A 22219-nucleotide genomic window follows, 5' to 3' on the forward strand; every position below is an offset into this window, starting at 1 on the left:
TGTGCTGACTTAAAACATGCACCATTGTGTGTGTGTCGTTCATGGCTCTTTTTTTCCGATGGATTTTGAGAGCAGCGTTGTGCAGCTCTCCTGCCTTTTGCTGGAATCATAGAATCATAGAATATCAGGGTTGGAAGGGACCTCAAGAGGTCATCTAGTCCAACCCCCTGCTCAAAGCAGGACCAATCCCCAACTAAATCATCCCAGCCAGGGCTTTGTCAAGCCGGGCCTTAAAAACCTCCAAGGAAGGAGACTCCACCACCTCCCTAGGTAATGCATTCCAGTGCTTCACCACCCAGGAGTGGAACCTGTCTTGAGAAAATTCAGAGTTCAGAACAAAGGCTATTCATATCTCCTTGGTATAATCTGTTCTGGGTTACTAATACTGTGCCCTGCTGCAAAACCAGCTGTGAATAAATCTCACCCGGAGCGCACCCATGACAACGCCTCAGCAGTTTGTCTACACAGTGTGTTGGAAAAGCGTTACATGTGCCGTATAATCGGTGTTTAAAAAATCAAAAGAGAGAATAATTATGCACATGCTACTTTTTTATTAAACCAACAAAGGACTTATGTACCTTATGCCTTATTTTATTTAATGACAGACTTGAACCTTTGAACACTGGCCAACGTTTTCCGAGTTGTGTGTCAGAGGTTAGGCATTGAAATCCATATTCAGGCACTGATTTTCAGGGAACCCGCATCTTCTATTGATGCTTGGGAAATAAATAAGCTCCCAGGCTAGTTTTTTTCCTCTCTGAATCCATCACTTGTGCGGCGTGTGTGTGTGAAGGGAGAACTTTGTGTGTGTGTTTCTGTGTGTATTGCAGGGTATGCGGTTATGTAACTGTTTTGTGTGTGCCACACATGCTTACGTTTCTAGGCATCGGCCGCTCTTGGAAGTGGCTGCCAGTTTGTTTAAATACAGCTTGTAAGTGAGAGAACACACACTCTGCTCTCATGGAGACTATATCTCTTTTGTCTTTATCCTTTTTTTATTCTCTACCAAGTCACACAGACTGAAAGTATGTGGTGGAGCCTTTGGGTCTGAAAAACCTCTTGGGGGCCCACAGGGGTCACTGGGGGTTTAGCTACAAGGGGAGCACTAGTTTCAGTCCCAGTGCTACCCTGCCTCTCCTCCCCCATCCCGGTAGCTAAAGCCCCGAGCCCTGGCGTGCCCTGAGCCCTGTTGAAGCCAGGAGCAGAGACATGGGGAGCCCCAGGGCCCCCTGCGAGGCTGAAACTAGGAATGAAGTCATAGGACTGAAGCCCTGATCTCAGTGCTCCCCCCAGGTCTAAAGCACTGAACCCCAGTGCTCCTGTGGGGCAGAAGCCCTGAGCCCCCTGTCTGAAGCCCTGAGCCCCCTGCCTGAAGCCCTGGTGCCCCAAAAGTCAGAAGTTCTGACCAGTACCTGGAGCCCTGACACCTCCCCCCAACCCTGCGACTGCAGCCCCAACCTGACATGTGGCTGAAGTCTGTAACCGCCTCTTCAGAGTTACGCACAACCTCCATTCCCCGAAGTGTCTAACTCTGAGGTTTCTACTATATTAACTTTTTAACTTTTAACCCACTTTTAGGTGCCCCTAGAATGGCAGTGCCCCAAGGCATGTGCTTACTGTGCCTAATTGGAAATCCAGTACTGCTGGGAATCGCCCTTGTGTAGGAGCTTGCTAGCTCTACTCCAGTTGCTCTTGGTCCCCGGGGTGTAGGGGGTATTTTGCTGACATGCTGGAGGATGGAAGGACTTGGCTGGAGTTCAGTGAGCCTGGGCCACTGCAAGTTAGAGCAGCCTTGAGGCTGCTCTCACTTGTGCTGGGGGCTGAAGTAGCCCCCAGATTTCCCCCAGGATCAGGAGACTGGAAAGGGGGCAGAAAGCCCCCTGTTGCCACCACCCTCTTGGCCAGGTGCTCTGAGTGTAGCTCAGATAACCCCTGAGGACCTTGCCCAGTAGGTATAATCAAGACATTGCCCATAAGGATCAGCACCCTCCTCCCATGTGCGCTGTATGCAGAACATGCTAACAAGAATCAAATGCACATTTAGGAGGAAAGTCCTGTGGGGATGAGTTGATGGGTGGGGGAGGTGTCTTCCTCCAACGGCCGGACGATTTCAGCACTGCTGTAGCTGGTTGAAGGGGACCAAACCTCCAAGGAAGACGGACTTGGTTCCGTTTGACCAGCCAGAGCAGGGTGCAGCCCCTGTATCCATGTGAGCATGTGCAGCTCCAGCTGCTTGCAACGGAGTCCGCTTCACGGTGCCTTACCTGCAACATAATTAACACAGGTTAGATGAGCAAAGTTACCAGCCACCGCTGGGCATTGACAGGGAGTGGACGGCTGGCCCAGTGGTTGGGGCCCCAGCCTAGAATTTAGGGGACCTGGGTTTAGTTCCCTGCTCTGGCACAGATCTTCCATGTGACCTTGGGCAAATCCCTGATTCCACATCTGTGAAATGGGGGTAGTATAGCTCTCTACCCCATATGGAGCATCAGGAGAGTTAATCCAGAAGAACAGTGCTTAGCACTTACCTTGTGCTTTGCATTCAGAGATCTGAGTACTGCATTCCCCAGAGTGCTTATGACAAGTCTGTGACCTCAGGGCAGTAACGCCTCCTGCCCCTCTTGGGGCCTAATCCTGCTTCCCCTGATGGCACTGGCAGAAATCCCAGGGCCTTACTATAGGGCTTAAGTGATGCCTAAAGTCTTGTGTGGGCTCTCTGCGCTCGGGTGAATTTCAGGCTAGCCAAGCAGGTTCAACAGCCATTGGAGATGGGCCCGAGCCACAAAGCTGAGTTCTGGCTCTGAATCCACGTTGCCCCCCTTCCCCAGAGTCTGGGGTAGTTTCAGCTTTGCCAGTTTTGGCCTGGGCCCAAGTACTGAAGCTGGGTTCCCAAACTCTCCCCAAGTTCAGGGCTTGGGCCCATCTCTAGCAGCAGCAAGAAGTTTAGCAGCTTTCCCTTCGTACATCTGCTCTCGCTCTTCCCCCTTCCCCCTTTGAAAGGGGGAAGGAAAGACCCCTCCTTTGTCAATTGAAAGGAAATCACCTGTCAGTTGTCAGTCAGGCATCACTTTTCAGGGACTCCGCCCCCTCCAGCTGTACCTGAGACGACCAGCCTGCTGACAGCTGCCGGGGCTTTCCAACAATGGGCCTCGTGGCATCTCTTAAACAGCCCCAAAGTCGCATTTTCCCCACCCACGCCGAGGCCCCGCGCCATGTGTGTGTGGCTCGTCAGGGACCTGACAAGACTCCCTCAGCGAGATGTCTTAATTCAGAGCATTTCCCTCCCTTCCATCCCCCATCGGTGCTCGGCATTGGCGGGAATGTTAAACTGTGTAACAGAAAAGACCAGCTGCGTGAACTGTATATTCCCTCAGGAGAGGCCCCCTCTTCCTGCCAAAAACTGCTCAGGGAAGCATTCAATATCTGAGCCTCTTTCTCCTCTTCCATGCCAGTTTTACACTAGTGTCTCTCTAGAGAGAGGAGTGATTTGAACCCATGACACTGAGAGGAGGAGCAGGCCGGTGGCAGCTTTTGTATTGGAGTAGCGCCTAGAGGCCTCAACTCAGGGCCCTGTTGTGTTGGGTGCTGTTCAGAGTCAGGCCCTGCCACACAAGTTTCCTAGCTAAATAGATATGACGCCCAAAGGAGGTGACAGGAAAGAGATGAAGTGGTTTGACCCTGTTCTGTGACAAAGCAGCAGAACCAACCCTAGAATCCAGGTTTCCTGTGTACCCAGCATCCAAGGTACTGGATCACGCTGCCTCTCCTTGTGTGTAACTTGACGAGTCTGGCCCAGACTGTGCACCAAAATGTAATGGATATTGTGAGACACAGTGGTGACTTGTAAAAATGGTCTCATTTTGTATCCACTCCGGGTGGCTGACAAGTGAATGTAAATGAAGTGGCATGGAATATCCAGGATCTGCTCAAAACCACAGAGAATTCACTACTTCCACAGTATTCTCCTTTCTCTGGAATCTGTAACATAACCAGCAGAACCTTTAACCATTCCCAAGGGCTAGTTTAATATTACCTCTCAGAACGAGCCCTAAGGAAGCAGTGATGACTTAGTTAGAACAGGGCGTTGTGTTTTGTTCTGCTGCTCATTCCCTATTGGCCCTCATGTCACTTCTGTCTCTCAGTTCACCCACTTGTAAAAATGGGGCTAGTAATGCTTGCCTTGCGGGGGTGACTAACTTAATTCATTAATGCAGCATTTCCCTGAGGTGGAGCATGTCATCTGAGAGAGGGGGAGGGGGAAGAGAGAGCATCTAAATTGTTCTCCAGAGTCTCTTTAAAAAGTAAGCTACTTACGGTTCAGAAGGGAATCTCGAAAATGTGATGTGAATGTAACTGATGCAGCAAGGTCTACCTGAGTTTGCAGAGAGCCTGACACAACGGCTCCAAGCAATGAACTTCCCCATTCGTTTCAGTGGGTTCAAACTCTGCTGCTAGGAGTGGCAGTTATATGTCAATTTTAATAACTATTCCCCTTCTCGTCGGGGCATGTAAGAAAGGAGAGGAAGCATCATATGACAAAAATCTACACTGGTGCGATTGAGTGACAGCGCCTTTTGAATTGACCTTTTAACAATGCAGGGTGGAGTTGAAAGTAGGGCTCAGCTTTCAAAACTTTGTGTGTTGTTGCATTAATGCTCCTAACATTCACTACGGCTCTTGAATGCAAGGTGCCAAAGAAATGCAAAGTAATATTTTTGCCACAGGAAAACAACTTGAAACAGAAGAAAGATTACTTCTAGAGATGGAGAACCTCAAAAGGGGCAGAGGCTGGAAGAGGAAGAACACATTTGGATGCTCATCTGGACCTCCTCCAGACATCTCTGGTGTGGAAACTGGATTGAAAATGTCATGAGATCAGTCTTTGTTGTGAGATTTCCAGCCCTTCTTGGTTTCAGTGGTGGCCCAGAAATATGGCAACTGGAGCCCCGGTAACATCTGCTTCTGGTGGAAATGAGGCTGGGAGGAGGGGCATGAAAAATATCCAACCAAAAGCAATCTCCAGCTTTTTCAGCTCTCTTTAAAATTTGGGTTCTCTTTGGAGTATGGGTTAAGTGCTTACTTGGTGCTTTTATCGCTGGGGATCTCTAAGTTATTAAGGAATTTTAGAGGTGAGGAAACACACAGAGGGGAAGTAACTTGCCTGGGGATTTAGCAGCAAAACCAAGACAAGAATACGGGTTTCTGGACCACACTGTACTGAAATCCCAGTGCACAAGCCACTGGACCATAGTCCCCTTTCCTCTGTTTTCTGAAGTTCCTATTTGTCTCAAGCATTTTGTCCTGTTATCTTTTAAAAATAACTTTCCCCGACCCTCTTTCTACTCCGAAATGCATTCACAACCAATCAATGCAGTGCACTGAAAGCAACTAAAACTGATTAAAGCATTATATGTTTGTGTCTGATCCCAACTTACAATGGGGATAAGATCACCCAGGATTTAAGAATAAATGGCCAAAAGCAGAGATCTTTAGTCAGACTCCAGGTGAAATTTTCAAAAGCACATAAGTGACTTAGGAGCCTAAATCTCACGGATTTTGAACGGGACTTAATCTCGTAAATGCCTGAGTTTCTTTTGAAATTGAGACGTAGGCTCCTAAATCACGTAGGCACCATTGAAAATTTCTCCCTTAGTCCAGTAAAACTCCTATAGACTCAACAGGAGTTTTGCCATAGTAAGGAACGAATTAAAACGGAATAAAGATTTGTTGATTTAGCCCAATACTAGTAGTAATATTTGCATGACATTATTGGATCATTTGTGTCATCTTGGGAGGGCGAGAGGCCATTGGCCCCGTATCTGACAATTTACAGTAATCTCGTGGTAATGAGTTCAACATGCTATCATTGAAGTCAAGAGCTTTGTAAGATTCAAAATAGGATTGTACATCTGACTAGATAAGACTCTCCAAAGCTATCATAGTAAAGATTAAAAAAAAATTTTTTGGAAGGCATGTATGTCCTACTTAAGGGCATAACTAATAGGGGTTAGAAAGAAACTTTCTGTGTGCAGCTGGTATTGAGTGTTGATCCAATCTGGCAATCCCTATGCTCCTGCCCTTGATGTGTGCATTGATAGCCCATTAATGATGGACTTGCCATGTGCCACAGAGAGCACCAAGGGGAGTTCTGTCATTGACGTAGTTGAGATCAGGACCAGCCCCTAACCTGTTTAATTTCTGAATCCTCCCAGGCTACGTGCTGATGGTCCCTGTGCAACTAACTCACCATGTCACTAAACCCATGCCATTCCTGACCAGCGAGGAATGTCTGATCCATTTTCTGCTGTGATTTAGCACTTTTCATCCCTGGATCTCAAGGGGTGAGATTTTTCACAAGCACACATGGCAACTAATCTCCTAAATCCTAGTGAAAGTCAATGGGATTTAGGTGGCTAACTGAAGTCGAAATGGAAGTCTCCTCCAAAAGTCCTTTACAAAGCTGGGTGAGTATCATTTGTGTTACATATGGGGAACCCTATGTGCAGAGAAGTGACAAGATCATGGGGTGAATCATGGCTGTCGAAACCTTTATGAGCATTCCATTCACACTGATACTTTTAGCAACTAAAGTAAATCAGTCACGTACAAGTGTCTGCGTCATTGCAACAGACGCAAGCAGAAAGGGAGTAGAGGGTGATGGTATATATAATTTCATCTCCCTGAAACCACACACTTCCTTACATTCCATAGCAGCATAATTCATATGGGGATATAAAGAAGCATGTTGTCTCAAAAGAGAAGTCTGTCTGTCAGTCTTCAGGCAATAGGACAGCTGCCCATCCTCCACTCTTAAACAGATAATATAGCTTCTCGGATGTTTCAATGCTGGATTAAGTATTTCCCTTTTTGGAAAGCCGTGGGCACACAGAGGCATTCAAGTCCACCTTTGCAGTTGGTGGACTCTGGATAGCTGGGGACAGATTTTCAAGCAATTGAGAATATCAATTGCATGCCTCGTTTGCAAGAGCAATTTATGTGTTTGTGTGTGCAAAGGCGTGATTCTGGTTACTGGCATGCCCTGATTTGCATGCACAAGGATTACATGGGGTATTTAGGTAGATTTTGCATGCACAACTCTACACTTAAAACTTTGAAAATAAGGCTGTTTATTGAGTGAAAACAATTCATAAATAAAAATGGGAACCATAGAAGCTGGAGATGGAAAATCCCTTCTTAAATTAACTAATCTTCTCTTTAGGATTATTATAATTTATCCTGATGCTGCCTAGAGCCCTAATTTAAGAGAATTATCCTGATGTGTTAGAGTTGTACACACCCAGAGGAAGACAGTATCTGCTCTGAAGAGCTTGCAAGCCAAAGGCTGGGAGGGGAAAAAGAGGCAAAGTGGCTTGCCCAAGGTCAACAGTAGGTCAGTGGCATAGCCAGGAATAGAATCCAGATCTCCTGATTCCCAGTCCAGTGCTCTGCCTCTCTGTTGGATGCCTACTACTGATGCAGGAGTGTTCCTTAAAGTATAGTCCGCAGTACTTTTCATAGGGTTTCCACCACTTCCCTTAAGGAACTTCATAAACTCCTCATACGATAGATACAGTGGCAGCTCTGTATTATGAACTATGGTGATGCATGCATGCTTCATTTTTTCCACAGCAGTTCTCCTGCTTATCAAGGTGGGTTCATCAGTGGTGGTGTTTTCTGCTCACAGCCTCTAAGCTGTGGTTACTCGACTGGGGGGTTTGGATGCAAGTGTATTTGGGAATGGAGATTTTAAATGAGGGTATGAGGAAGGATTTCCATGTCTGTCCATACAAAAGAATGGCACAAATACAACGGATGTTACACATGGTGTTCTGACTCAAGGTTGCAGCTTTCTTAGCCTAGCGGATGTAATGTGCAGGAAATGCATGACAAATCTGCCTCTGTGTCAGCATGAAGTGTGCTGTAGTGGTCTGGCTAAGAAGCAGGAGTTTGAGTTCTAATCCTAGCTTTCTCACTGATTCTCTCTGTGAAGTTGGACAAATTGCCTAACTTTCTTTGTTTGTGAAATCCTATAAAAGTACTTGCCTATCTCCCAGAATGTGTGTAGCTGAGCTTGTGAGATTCCACTAGCTAATGTCCGTGAGTCACTTTGAAGATGAAAATTGCTAAGTATAAGTATTAGTACTATTGCTATGTTTGCTGGGGACTAATTCTAGCTCTCCTGATGTGCATCTAACTGCAATTGCTATGCCCTCTGCCAGTGGTGTCGATGGGAGAGCCCTTAGCAAATAGCACCAGAGTACAAGCTGGAGCTTGGTGGGAGAAGATGAGGATAACTGAATGGTGGTGATAGTTCACCCAATAGGCTGCTTTAAAAGCAAAGAGCTATAGTCTCCTCTGAGAACATCACCGTGGATGGCAACTTTGTTCTCTCTCCGCTTCCTCTTCAGTAATGTCAACAGGTCTAATGACCATCATGTTAGTCATCACTGGGGGATTGAACAGGGGAACTCCCATGATAAGCACGGGCTGTTACAGCTTGGGCTAAAGGACTAAATCCCATAGCTGGGAGCACTAGCAGACTCTCATCCTAGCTGGATCAGGCACAGAGGAGGATGCATAACATACACTGCATATGTAATCCATTGCTCAGATCAGGAGAGCAGAATGTTAGGATCAAAGGAGATGCACTGCAGGTCTGGGAGGAGAATTTTGCTCTCTGTGGTGGAAGTGACTATCTCTGGAGTGGAAGGTAACCATGCACAACAACCCTACACAAAGTTTATGACAGGAAGTGAATCTGGAGCCTTCCTCCACAAAATGAACTACCTCCTGTGGGAAAGATTAACAGATGCTGTCAGCTGATGCAGTGCCCTGGAAGCATGACTGGAAATCTTAAACCATTGGGCTGTCCTTCCTCTGTCTTGGTTCCTTATATTGGAAAAGTAACCAAGACAGTTTAAACTATTTCAAGCGAAGGCTGATTTAGTTCACATTTTCCTCAAGGAATTATTCTTTATCGCTATGTTATTGTGAGGTTAAACAGTCTATTGCAGGCATGGTTCTTTTTTTAATGTACTAACTGAAAGTTCTGCTATTACAAACACATGTGAGTCACTTTGCTCCACTGACTGGTTCCGTTGACGTCAGTGGGTTACAGATTCATACCTTGTTAAGGCAAGAAGGGACCGATCCTGTCTGACTTACTCATAACAGAGGCCAGAGAATTTCACTCAGCAGTTCCTGCATCAAAGCTAGTAACTTGTGGAGAAACTAGACCATCTTTAAGGGGACATCTACACTGCGAGCTAGGGGTGGGATTCCCCTGCCCGTGTACACATACTTGCGCAAGCGCTCATCAAGCTAGTGTGATTGTAAATAGCTCGGGCAGTGGATGCGCAGCTGAGCCAGGCCGAGTACATACCTGCCTGTAAGGGGTGGGTGTGTACTCAGCACAGATCAGCTGCAGCACTATCGCGACTACGCGGCTATTTATCCTTGTGCTATCTCGATGCGAGCTCGGGAGCATGTGTGTACACAAGCAGGTGAATAACACCTCTAGCTCATAGGGTAAATGTAGCCTTAGAAACACCTGAATTATGGGACGAGTCGTATGACTTAAGCTCCTCACATGCATAAATGTTTGGTGGCAGGATCAAGACCAACATTTCATTTCTATAAGGGATAGTGATCATCACAAAAACCTCAGCCCAAAACAGCACGGCCATCATATGTCCACCCACTGGCCTCCCACATGGTCACCCTTTCAGCACATGATGACCTTATTACAACTATAGTTACTACATTTAAAACAAGGTGAGAATTCCATGTACCCTTTGCTTAAAGAGGTGGGATGGAAACCTGCCCCACTGAAATCTTTTTTTGTTCTTTGTTTGTACAGCACCTAGCACAATGTGGTCCATGATAGGGCTTGTAGGGGCTAGAATAATACAAATAATTAATAATAAAATTCTAGCTGATTTCAGTGGAACCAGCATTTCACCAGCGGTGGCCTCTTGTTCTGGGAGCATGGATCCCATGGAATTGACATATTTCAACTATTTATAGTGCCCATTCCAATTCCGGGTTGAGGCCATATTCAAAATTTAGAAGATCGATAGCTGATTTAATGGGTTATCAGTATTGACAGCTGCAGTAACAATAACCTATCAGCTTTCCTCCTCCCCAAATACCTGAAAAAGTGGCTGCTTCTTTATCCTCAGCCTATTTAGCCCTGGGGTGGTTCTATATAACACCCAACTGTCCGCAGTTCCAAGGGGATTCTGGTAGCTGGGGATTAATGGGGTATACAGAGGCCCCAGCCATATCCATTTTCCCTAGGCACATCACAAACCTCTGAAACTGGGAGCGGAGGTGGAATGAAGCTGCTGTAGCAGACCTACATTACTCAACAGTGTTCTCCTTCTGGAAGAATCATCTACTTGCCAGTTAAGTTAGCTTTAAGGTTGCAAAGTGGGTCTGGCCCCAGATCTAGCACTTTTCATTCCAACTGCACCAAAGTGTCTGATCAGGAACCACCCCCCAAGCTTTGGAGGTGGAAGGTCGCTTAGAAACCTGCGTCCTTTTTTTTTCAGCTTGAGTCTATCTTTAAGTAAAATTGTAATCTGACTTGGATCCTTGATGCACATCAGACCTCAAGAGAGGGCCAGATTTAAAGTGCCAACATTAAAAAGAATGGGAGGGGAAAATGCATATGGGATAAAGAGAAACCACTGTTGTTCAACATAACAGAGGATACTAGGTTATACTAATGGAGAAAATGGAAACGTTACAAATAAAGATAAAATAGTAGAAAAATGTTCCCAAAGTGTTTGTTTTAAAAAAAGAGAGAGGGAGAAAAAGGAGGAATAAAAGAGTGGTAAGAGAAATGCCATGAGTGAGTGGCATGAGTAGGAATATAGTCATTAAACTGTCATCCTTTTTATTCTGGTTTAACTGTGACCTGTTTACTGCTGTCTCAGTTCAGATCCATCAGACTTTTAGAAAAGGTTTAACGTAAAAGTTTAGAAAAGGTAGTGTAGACCAGGCCAAAGACCGTTAGCCTCTCTGTAGTTCTTTATTTTTAAACCAAGCTGCAGAATGCTGTAGCAGAGACATCATTCTTTTATTAAGTTTTGTTGGATCATTTTAAAAATAGTATATTTTCCATACACTCCTTTACTAAAATGTATGGGATTCTAATGTCACTTTTATAGCATTGCACTGTTTTCCTTCCCATTCGAGTCCACAGGACTTTTCCATAAGTGTCAGCTATTTTATCACACTATAATTCAAGTTGAGGGAAAAACAGTAGGATCAGAGGACACGTATTGAGAGATCTAATTGTCCAATGAGTATCTGATCCTGCAGAATTTACTCAGGCAAGTTATCCTTACTCATGTAGGTGGCCCCACTGCAGTTAATGAGCCTGGGTTTTTGTTCTCATGCTGGTGTAAATCAGGAACGTATCTATCAAAGTCATTGGAGCGGCACCGGTGTAGAAGTGGGCTCCGTTTGGCTGAGTAAGGATTACTCATATGAGTAAAAGTTTGCAGGCCTGACCCACAAGATCATATCGATGCATGATTTTAAAAAATTAGGGCAGAAAAAGAAAACTTGTAAAAAATGTACAAAAGAGTCTATGAAGATTATGGGAATGAATAAAACACATAAAAAATTTAAGGGATTATTAAAAACTAAAATGGCAACTGAAGACTGCAATAAAGAACTGAATCTGTAATGTATAAAATATATAACTGAGCCAATATCTTTTAAAAAAAAAAATCAATGCAAGAAATTAAATTCCTTCTGAACAGAAGACGTATGAATTACCAGACAACAGATCATGCCTTTCAGCTCGGATGACAGTAACCCAATCCTGGAGGAATATACAGGGCCACATCTGTCCATTCATGGTATGGCTCAGAGAAGGAGAGCAGAAGGGTGCAGCTGTCCCCTTAGGGTCACCGGAACGGTGATGGTTTTCCATTAGTAAATAGTCAGTAGGTGACACTTTAGAAGCAGTCTTGTTAATACCACTGCAGTTCATGCGCTCACTCTGCCAGGCTGTCTCACAAGCTAGTCTCTGCTCCGCAGCTGAAAGACAGGTGCCTCCCTGTCATTGGAAGGAGGGCAGTAGATACTAGCTCTTGGCTCTTCTACACCACTCTGTATTTACATTCCCCTAGAGGCTTCTTTACATTGTCAGAATGATGCAGAGTGTCTTGGTGTAAATGAAAATCAGGCCCCATGGCACTTCCTGGGAGGTACTCAGCATCCTCGGCTCCCGTTGGAGGAGTTGAGAAGGCACAGCACCTTGCAGGACTGGGGCAGCAAAAGGTATTCAGTTCTCTCCCTCCTGGCAAACCTTTCAACTGCTCATCGCTACCAGCTTAACTCTTCCTCCAGCCACAGCAGGGAAGGCAGTGTTGTGGTTAAGGCACCCGAGTGAGCCTCAGGAGATCTAGGGGCTGTTCCCAGCTTCCCATCTGACCTTGGGCAAATCAGTTAGGTTAAAGTTCCTGGGCTTGGTGCCTGGTGAGGCATCTACAGCTATATTTAGGCACCTGATTTTCAGAGATGCTGAGCAACTGCAGTTCCTTTAGTCTCTAACGGGGGTTGCATGGGTGTATCTGAGGACAGCATTGCATCCCATTCAACAAATAAACATTCTTCTGTTTAACACTTTTCAGGGGGACTCTGGGCTCAACTTCGTTGCTCTCTTGGCTATTCTGATGGCAAATCGAGTTCTTCCCATCCATTTCTACCTTTGTACCACAGTGATCACTTCATAAAAATTCACGTGTCCTCCCAAAGCAGGGGAGCATTATTGTGTCCATTTTACAGATGGGAGAAGCTGAGGCACAGAGAATCACATTTATAGACGCATCCACTTCTTTTTGTGTGCGTGTCCCATGTGAATCCCTTTTAAAGGGTCTGAGCACCCACAACTCCTCTTGAAGTCAATGGGAGCTGTGGGTGAGGAGCCCCTCTAAAAATCCACTCCTAGGTGTCTCATAGTGAGAACTCTAAAACAAGCCCTAAGTTACTGAACTCTTGAAAAATTGGACCGGAGATTCCTTGGCAAGCCTGTGACAGAACCAAGTAAACAGTCCTGACATCCTGATGCCAGTCCCCTACTCTGACCAGTTGGACTGCTAATCCCCATCTAGAGCCCCCCCTGGTTTCGGGGGCTAAGCCTCCAAAGACAGAAGGAGAGGGGCCAGACACACAGTGGGCATGAGGATATTGGGATATGACCATGTTGCTTTTGGGAGGCTGACAATGTTTGTTTCTGTTCTTATTTTGATTGGTTCCCAACGGTGTGGCCCAAGTGTAGGAAACACAGAGGAGGCTGGAAATACCTTAGACCTGGGCATAAGACAAATAAACTGTAGCTTCCTGTACACAGTTTTACATTCCCAATTAAAATAAGTGATACTGCTACTGGCCAGCAGTCGCCACACAAAGGCGTGAAAGCTATGGACAGCGTCAAGAGCATGTCATAACACAGTGAGTGAATGAGAAAGCGTGGTCAGGACACTAACCTGGGAGGTGGAAACACTAGATTCAATTCCTTGCTCTTCCCCAGACTTCTTGTGTGACCTTGGGCAAGTCATTTAATCTCTGTGCCACAGTTCCCCATCTGTAAAATGTCAGATTTTACCTGTCAGGGGGTAGCACATCTGTATCTTGGAGATGTGTGTGAAGATAAATACCCTAAAGATTGTGTCATAGCAATGGAGGCAATAAAAGTTTTGATACTATTTGCCTATCTGTCTAGTCAACATAAACCTTGAGGAGGAGAAAGAGAAGGACAATACATTGTAAGATAAGAAAGCTAGAGGGGTAATTCTCCTGGTTTTTCCTCCCCTACAGATAACTTGTTGACCCAACCTCTGATACATTTAGGTCTTATAACCAAGGCTGTCTCTCATAATGATGGTCACTTCCGGAGGCGTTGTAGAGAACAGTTCAGAGGGTCATTTCTTGAGACATACAGTGGATGATGCTATGGCGAAGAATGGTGTTTGTGCCGATTTATAGAGCACCTCTGATAGGGGGAGATATTGCTACAATTTTACTTTGGGTGAGAACAATAAATATCATGGGCCATGTTATGGTTTTGATCCTGTAGCAATCCCAGAATGACTGATGAGAATTCTCCTGACCCAAAATGTCAGGGTTTGGCAAAAAATGGGACCTGACTCTGAATTCTCCTCTTTGCCAATCCAAAGCCTCTTCAAACTGGTTTTGAAATCCCAAAAGCATCCCTTGATTCTGTCTTTCTCTAGCTATAAGCCTCAAGAAATGTGTCTCTAGGGGATTCTGCTAAATCTCTCCATGCATGGTCTAGTCTATTCTTGTGCTGCTCTGTCGGCATGTGGGTTTCAATGTCTCCTAAGCAGCTACTCTAACAGTAGCCTAGACAGTTTTGCATTTGTAACAAATATTTACACAGGCACAGTAGTAACAGCTGCTGATTATGATATCACCGCTCAGTGCCCACAACGTCCTATAGCGGTGACACCTATAACTCCATTTATGGCTAACAAACTTTTTGCTCTCTCTGTCTTAAGTACGTATATGTAGCTAGACCACTCACATCTTTAATGTATTTAGCTTCATAACACCTCTATGAGGCAGGGCAATGCTATTGTCCCCATTTTATGGATGGGGAAATTGAGGACAGAGAGGCTAAATGGCTTGCCCAAAGTTACACACGTAGTCTCTCACACCCATACCCTATCCATGCACTGGGCAAGGGCACTGGACTGTGGGTCAGGAAACCTGAGTGCTACTCTTGGCTCTGAACTGAAGCATGACCTTGAGCAAGTCCCCTCACCTCTGTTTCCCCTCCCACCCACTATGTGTCTTGTCTATTTCATTGGCAAGGGGCAGGGGCTGTCTCATACTGTGAATTTGTAAAGGACCTATCACAGCGAGGCCTGGCTTTTGGCTGGGGTTTCTAGGCTCTGCTGGACAAATAATAAATGATGCTAATTCTCAGGGGATGAGAGGAGGAGCCTGTTAAAATATTGCACTGGAAAATCACAGAAATTACCTTCACTGGGGGACGTTGCAGCTGTCTTTCTCCTCTTCCCCGTGCTCGGTCCCTGCATCGCTCCAGGCCCCAAACGGGGGTTCATTCTGCAGGCAGCTTCACCATGGGGCATTTAGTCTATTTAGAGAGTCCCGCGAGGAAGCTGCAGCTGGTGTGGTCAGAAATGTCATTCAGTGAGTGGCCAGGTTTTGGGGGCCTGGAAGATTCTCTCAGCCAGTTAAAAAGGCTTCTGAGCAGCTTACTGTGTGTGTGTGTGTGTGAGTGTGTGAGTGATGGGAGGGGAGGGGAGTTCCCCCTTTCCTATTTCTCACTTACATAATTTCTTAGACTCCCCCTCCCTCCCTTTCGGGGCATGCTACTTAAATTCCCTCCCACAGCTCAGTCTTCCTGGAATGACTAATACCCCTCTCCTTCACTTTAGTTCCCTTTAGGGTCCTTGCTTTGGATCTTTTTAAGAGCTTTACACCCATTCCTCTGCCTATCTCCAGCTGTTTTGCTCCTTCCTGGTTCATTCATTCATAGCTTTGCCCGTTGCAAGGAGGCTTACTAGAAATCTGACCGTTCAAGTGCAAGTCCCTGTGTATCCCTCTCTCTCTTTCTTTCCCTTCTGCACTCTGTCCCCACCCCAGCTTGTTCACTTTCCTCTCCATCTCCCGGTTTATGCCCTGAAAAGGCCTGCATGATCCCTTTTGTATTCCATGCTCTCCGCTCCACCCCTAAGCTTGGTCCTCCCACCTGTCTGTGTCCTTTACCAGCCCTGGCCATTTCCACACCTCCTGTCCACCTCAATCACTGCGATGACAGCAACAACTCGGAGCGCTGTTGAATTACACCTCTTCAGCTGTCCTGCTCTGGGAGGGCACATCTCGATTTTTATCCCCTTTCAGATGGGTGAATACAGGCTTGATTGACCACATGACGAGACAAGATCCCTGAGAATGGGGCTATTTTATTTTAAATATAGGCGGTTTAAGAACTTCTTTACCAGCACCGGCCACTGACAATATTAATAAACATATATTTAAGAATGAAATAAAACAAGCACAATAATACCACTTGCCACCAAGGATCTCAAAGCACTTCACTGACTACACGAATGGAGCCTCTCAACACCCATGTATGGTAGGAAAGTATTGTTATCCCCATTTTATTGAGGGGGAAGCTGCGGTCCAGAGAGTAGGGGCCAGATTTTTGGAAAAAACTCAGCACCCAGCAGCATCCCTCATTCCCAATGGCAGTGAAGTGGGGAACTCTCCATCTTCCTTAATGGGAGGTCCGGAGTGCTTCTGAAAATCTGCCTGAGCTCTCTTGCAAAGGTGGCTGTTTTTTGTTCAGGTGCCTAAGTGGGAGCTGAGCTCTTCTGAAAACAGAGGCCCGCTTGCCGGGGCCGAGTCCATCGAAAAATTCTAGCACTTGTTAATGCAAGTTATTGGCAAAGATGGGAATAGAACCCAGGAGTCCTGTATTCCACTCCCTAACCCTAACCGTGCTGTTTATAATAATAGCCTTTGAATGCTGGAAATGAATTCTATTTCCTTCATGAATGGTTTTTCTGCTAGCTCACACCACTTTTTATTGTAGAGTTGCTCCTTAACGCTGGGCTAAGGACAATGGTTCTAGCTTTCTGGGGTATTTATATGGCCCCCATCACTGTCTAGCTGAGCACTTCACAATCTGTAATGTGTTGATCCTCACCAGACCACTGTGAGTTCAGGAAGTGCTGTTATCCTTATTTTACAGTTGGGGAACTGAGAGGCACAGAGAAGATAAGTGACTTGCCCAAGATCACACAGGAAGTCAGTGGCAGGGCAAAGACTTGCACCCAGGTCTCCCAAGTGTTAGGCTGGTGCCCTTACCACTGCTTTATTATTGTACAGTTGTTGGGTGGGTGAGTGGGTGGGGGGGTTTGGCTGTATACGCACGGTTGTTATTGTAGGGTTACTGAGAGTTAGAATTGGCCAACGTTTTTTCAACTGAAAAGTTTTCTCACTAAAAAATAGTTTCATTAAAATATAATTATTTTGCAGGAAAATGTCCTTTTTAAAAAAAATACATATTTGATGTTTCAACAGGAAATTTTGAAACGAATCAAAATGAAAAATTTTCAGTTTGAAATTTTAGTTTTTATTTGTTTTTTCTTTTGAAGAGTTCAAAGCTAGCCCATTGGGGGCTCTAAGCAGGAATAGTTTTGGGGAGCCCTCCCCCCACAATACTAAAACAGGCAAGTTCTTAAAATAAAGAGCGAATAGCAGGCCTCATTCAGCTGCTTGGGGCCCCAAGCAATTGCATAGCCTGCTTGTGCCTAGCACTGGCTCTGGAAGAGTTGCAGTTACATGGTTGCAGAGTTTGTTTAACTTTTGCATTTGCGACTCGAACTTTTCCAAAGTTGGTGAAATTTTGAACGGTTATAGAGTGGGGTGAAAAAGGAAAAATGAAGCTTTTTTTTTTTTTTTTTTAAAGGAAGAGTTGAAAAAAAAACAAAACAAGTTATTTAGCCCTGGTCTACACTGAGGGGAAGGGGATCGATCTAAGTTACGCAACTTCAGCTACATGAATGATGTAGCTGAAGTTGACGTACTTAGATCAACTTACCGGGGTGAGTCGATTGCTGCCGCTCTCCCGTCGACTCCGCCAGTGCCTCTTGCGGTGCTGGAGTACAGGAGTCGATGGGAGAGCGCCTGGGGGGGGGTGTCGATTTATCGCGTCTACACTAGACACGATAAATCGATCCCCACTGGATCGATTGCTACCTGCCGATCCGGCGGGTAGTGAAGACATACCCTTAGATTACAAATTCTTTAGGGCAGGGATTGTTTTTTTGTTCTGTATTTGTCAAGTGCCTGTTACAATGGGATCCTGGGCCATGATTGGGGCTAATAGGCACTAATGCATACAAATAAATGATGATGAGGAGGAGGAGGATGACGATAACTAGACATCATTAATTTGACTGCATTCATTGGCAAAAAGGAAAAGGATAAAACGATCTGCACTTTTGAAAATGTTGTTTTTTGAAAATTGAGTTGAAATGATTTTTTGTTGACATTTTCCCATGTGTGGAAATAAAACATAAACTCAAATGTGAATTTATGGAGGATAAAAAACATGTTCCCCCCCCCCCCCCAGCTCTAATAAGGCTAATTGGTGGCTGGCACTGGTATTTTTATTTTATTTTTATTCTTTTGAAACAACGTGCATCTTCTGTAAAGAACTCTGCAGCTATGATTGTTCTCAGTTATAGCTCGCTGTCCCCCCTGGATGCTTTCCTAGGCGAGATGTGCTAAGCTAAAGCAGAGTCCTTGCCCTCAAGGGTGCACAATGCAAAGGCAAAGTACGGTAATAACATACAGGGTACTCTTTGTAGCTGGAATGCTTTGCAGAACAGGTGGGGTTCCAGTGTTTTATGAGTCAGGATGGGGAGCGTGCTAAACAGGTGGAGGTCGCTGTGAGCACAAGGGGTAGCTTGAAAAAGGCAAAGGAGACGGCACAGGGCAGAGGGTGTTCACAAGCTGGTAAAAGGAAAAGTGGGAGGTCAAGTTTCAGCATCCTAGCTTTGCAGCATTCCCCATATTTGAGAGCTCGGCACAAGCAGGAGAACTTGAACTTAGAATCCTTGACGTACAGCGGTTCAAAATTAACTCTTTAACAACTCGTGCTGCCTAATGGATAGGGGCTTCTCACGTAGGCTGCTTCAGTGCTGTTCCTGGGAAAGTATTAAGGTTCCAATGGAATGTACCTAGTAGCACATCGCCATGTTCTCCTGCCAGCCCAAAGCTGCAGCAGATCAGCAGTGTGTGTATTACTGTAGCCCGGCTGGGAGTCAGAGGAATTGCCAGGCCTGTTTGCACCAGGGGTGGCTGTCTGTTCTCGGCTCGGTGGGTACGCCTACACTGCAGCTGGAGGGGTAATTTCCAGCTCAAGTAGACGTTCTCAAGCTAGCTGGGATTGAGCACAGCATAGCAGCGTTGCTGTGGGGGTGCAGGTGGCAGCACAGGCTAGCCGCTCAAGTATGTGCCTAGGGTTGCCGACGGGATTGTACTCAAGGTGGCTAACCTGTGTGCGCCACCTGCTATTTTTAGTGTGCTAGCTGGATCAAAGCTAGTGTCGAGACATCTACCTGAGCTGGAAACTACAGCTCCATCTGCAGAGTTGCTGTACCCTGCTTGTGTGTGTGTGTGTGTGTGTGTGTGTGTGTGTGTGTGAGAGAGACAGAGAGAGAGAGAGAGACCTTGTGCCTCAGTTTACCTATCTGTAGAATGGGGATACTAATACTTGCCTTTTTAAAGCATCTTCAGATTCTTAGGGCTCGTCTACACAGGGGGAAAGCCTGGTCCACACTAGCTATTCCACACTAACCCTCCATGTGCACACTCTTACTGCACACTGGTGCTCATTAGCTTAATGCACTTTGGAAGTGTACTAAGCGACACTGCCTGAGGGTGCACTCAGTGCACAGTAAGAGTGACCATGTGGGGGGTTAGTGCAGAGTAGCTGGTGCGATTTAAATTTGTACCCTAGCTTACAACACACTAACTTCCCATGTAGACAGTGTTTCCCAAACTGGGGTTTGTGAACCCCTGGGGGTTCACAAAATGTTACAGGGGGTTCTCGGGGGAAAATTCCCTAATGGCGGACAGAGCTGTCCCTAGGGACCCCGGGCAGCATGGGACACTGAGGAGACTTAACCTTCAAGACTCCTTATAAGAAATGGAAAGGGAGGTGGATATTTTTGGCTGTTTTTAAAATTAAATAGGCAGCTAGTATTGTTTTTAAAATTACTATGAAGAACAAGTTTAAGCTTTGTTGTAACATGCGTTGTTTGCCTGTACTGCTCAAGACCTGAATGCTTGTGTAGGAGGAACTCTGAGTTGGCTTCTTAAATACCTTCCTGCTGTTTCACATCTGATGCTCCTTGATGAAACATAGGAGCCTTGTCTTCTAACAGGCTTATTCAAAGTGATACAAGCTATGAAGCCATTTTCATAATGCAATAAAAATACTGCAATGATAAATAATAATTAATAATAAATAGTGTGTAATAAACATGTCACAAAAACAAATTTTATATTTCCAAGATCACTGCTTTTATAATTTATACTCAGGTAAAGGAGAAAATCCCTGGAAATATTCAATTTTAAGAGGGGGTTCATGAGACTTGACATTTTAGTGAAAGGGGTTCACAGGTTGTTAAAGTTTAGGAACCACTGCATGTAGACAAGCCCGTTGATACAAAGGGCTGTTCAAGTGGAAAGTATTTAGTACCACAAATCTTCAGGGTCTTCTCTGGCATATCGATTATTGGGGTGTGCAAGGGTCTGAAGTCTGCAGATCATATTTGGTCACCCACAATTTAGAGTCAGGGCATTTTCTTGTCGTGTGTTGGTCTGATCATCAGCATATCAAGGAAGGATGATAAGAAAAAAGAACCCAACCTCCTAATCTGATCTCTCTACACTCCATAAATCCAACTTTCAGATGTCCTAGGAAAATCCCTGTCAGATTTCTGAGCAGGACTTTGAACCAAAAGAAGGAAAGACCCTGCCCCAAAAATTCATCCCAGGTTTTGCACTGAGCTCAGTGCATGCTTGGGCGGAACTGTAGTAGTTTGGTGAGTGCTGTGTGTACAAATGCAGTTGCAGCAATGCTTAATAAAGCTGATAGTTATGGTGTGTCAGTACTTTGGTTTACGGAGCTTCCAGGAACCTTGGGAAAAGCTACCAGACTTCATGTGAATATGCAATAGGCAGGAAGTGTAAATGCGACATTCATGGAATATAGCAGAAAAAAAATTCCCCCCGTGAAAAAGGATGGTCTAGTCTAGTGGACTAGTCTAGTCTAGCGGTTAAGGCACTGGATGGGAGTCGGGACGTGTGGGTTTAATTTCCTGCTCTGCCATAGACTCTCTGTGATCTTGGGCAAGTCATTTAATCTTTCAATGTCTCAGCTTCCCCATCTGTAAAATGAGGATAATAATACTTACTTTGTCCGTCCTGTTTATTTAGATTGGTTTGGAGCAGCAGCTGTTTCTCACTGGGTATGTGGACAGTGCCTAGCATAATAGCTGTGATACAGATGATAGTTTCTTTTGGGGCACTATGAAGTATTCAGTCCTGCCGGGATGGGCAACTCGGAAATTTTGTTGAGCAAGGGTGGGTGCGGAGCAGCTGCTTTTATTGTGTAAGGATGTGGGGTCAGTATCGCCAACTCCAAACAGTCAAACATCATGAGTCAAGTCTCCAAAAGTCATGAGATTGGCTTAAAGATTGAGATTTTTTTTAAAAAAAGTAATAACAAAAGCAACCTTTTTTTCCTTCTAGTTTCTGAGCATTTATGGCTAACACGTTTAAGCTTTTCTGCATAACCAGGAAAACTGGAAACGTCCTTATTTTTAAAAACAAAAGCTGATTCTCACCTCATCACTTCTCTCTAGGCGCTGTAACTTTAAAACATGAAACATCACAAGACTCTCAATATGATCCTAAGTGTTGGCAACGTTGGTTATGGAGTGTTTAGATAAAAATAAGTAAATTGTTGAAAGCTCCCTTCCTTTCATGCATAAAATAACACAGGGTTAAATGTGTATTATTTTGAGTGGCAGATGAACTAAAAAGTCAGATTTAGCCAGAACAATCAAGTTGTGCCTGGTGCTGATTGAAACTAGAATTGGTTAGAAAATAAACTTTTTTCCTGTGAAAAACTTAACAAGAAAATTAAATTTTGATAAAAATATATTTTTTTATGGCAAGGCTTCATTTTTTTTGGTGGAAAAAGCAAAAATATTTAGGTTCAGAAATGTTGCTGCCATTCTCTGCTGGCTGGGTTAGACTACATCTCCCATGATGCACCACGGTCTTGCCTCATGGAAAGGTGAGCTCCCTGGTGCATTATGGGAGTTGTGTCCATGATACTGGATTTGCAAATTGAAATTTTCAGTGGAAAGCTGACACTTTTCGTGAAAAACTTTATTTAGTTGGAAAACAGTTTTGAGAGAAAATTTTCAGCCAGTCCTAGCTGAAACCATACAAAGCTATTGAGTTTCCTCCTGCAAACATAAATATTCTCAAACCTAAACCAAACTTGGTCCAGATTTATTTAAAAGTTTGCAGCACTCTGAGGTTCCTTACCTTTCGAGTCAAAACTGAGCTAATCCTCCACCATGGTCCAAGTTGAATATTATCCATGGAATGATTGATTTGG

At 44.9% G+C, this 22219-nt stretch overlaps 1 long non-coding RNA gene across 1 annotated transcript; it reads right to left on the reverse strand.

Moving 5' to 3' along the window:
• Positions 1-540: 540 nt before the first annotated feature.
• LOC135982159 (uncharacterized) lies at positions 541-15714 on the reverse strand. The gene is made up of 3 exons (XR_010599355.1): positions 15023-15714; positions 13506-13603; positions 541-2264 (listed from the first exon to the last, which is right to left on the reverse strand). It is a non-coding gene; the product is annotated as an uncharacterized LOC135982159 (long non-coding RNA).
• Positions 15715-22219: the final 6505 nt, after the last annotated feature.

This window comes from Chrysemys picta, chromosome 3 (assembly GCF_011386835.1).
Source record: "Chrysemys picta bellii isolate R12L10 chromosome 3, ASM1138683v2, whole genome shotgun sequence".
NCBI lineage: Eukaryota > Metazoa > Chordata > Testudines > Emydidae > Chrysemys > Chrysemys picta.